Here is a 1,135-nt window from a genome sequence, read left to right on the forward strand (position 1 = left end):
TGAAGCACACGAACTCAAGGAGAGAATCTTTCATTTCTCGGCGGAATCAATAGTGAAGCTGAAAGCCAAGGCCAATGCCGAGTGCAATGTTGTAAATCAGATCTCTTCCCTCCAATCCTTGGCTGCACTCGTGTGGAGGTGCATAACAAGGGCGCGTAATATACCGTCTGATCAGTTAACCAGTTGCAAGTTGTTTGCCAATGACAGATCAAGATTAGATCCACCCGTGTCGGACAATTACTTTGGGAATATGCTTCATAAGCTAACAGCATTCACCACAGCCGGTGAGTTGCTAGAGCATGATCTCGGGTGGGCGGCGTCGAAGGTGCATAAGGCCGTGGCTAACTTTAATAACAAGAAAGTACATGAGTGGCTTGATGAGTGGCTTCGGTCTCCATATGTGTACCCAATTGGTCGGTTTTTCGATCCTAATTGTGTGATGATGGGGAGTTCTCCCAAATTCAACAAATATGCGAGTGAATTTGGAATGGGAAAAGCGGTGGCGCTTTGCAGTGGATATGCAAGCAAGTTCGATGGCAAAGTCTGTAGCTACCCTGGACGCGAAGGAGGAGGGAGCATTGATTTGGAGATATGCCTTCTGCCTGATAGAATGTGCGCATTTGAGTCTGACAAGGAGTTTATTGAGGCCACCATGTAAGGGAAATTAATAGCAATAAATTACTTTGCTTTGTTTGCAATGGCTTTCATAGTTCCTAAAACAAACAATCAGTAAACACAATATTGTGTGTGCCTAAACTATGGTTGTTGGATATAGAAAATTTATGGGGCCTAAATTTCATCAAAGAAGATAAGAAGCATAGTTCAATAAAATATGAAATTGTTGGGCTTGTTAATGCATTAGTCGAACTACTTGAAGATCAGCTGGCTTAAGAGATGAAATTTCATGACTCCACCACAAGGAAAGTAAGCATTAAATTACAAGACAACAACGAGTATTTTAGTGCCTCAAGATAAAGAAACTATGGTGCCGTTTGATAGTGTTTCCTAACAAGAGAGAATTTGAGAAATCTCTACATTTAGTGGAAACGGGAAATGTCAAAATAGAACTCAACATATCCCTAAAGAAAACGCTTGAATCTTCCAAGATCCACATAAGCCCTATCACAAGTAGTCA

The 1,135-nt window shown here is 41.5% G+C and overlaps 1 pseudogene; it reads left to right on the top strand.

Annotated features, from left to right (window-relative positions):
• Positions 1-783, top strand: part of LOC21410079 — a 1,509-nt pseudogene extending 726 nt beyond the window's left edge.
• Positions 784-1,135: the final 352 nt, after the last annotated feature.

The sequence above is a fragment of the Morus notabilis genome, unplaced genomic scaffold, assembly GCF_000414095.1.
Source record: "Morus notabilis unplaced genomic scaffold, ASM41409v2 Scaffold45, whole genome shotgun sequence".
Classification (NCBI taxonomy): Eukaryota; Viridiplantae; Streptophyta; class Magnoliopsida; order Rosales; family Moraceae; genus Morus; species Morus notabilis.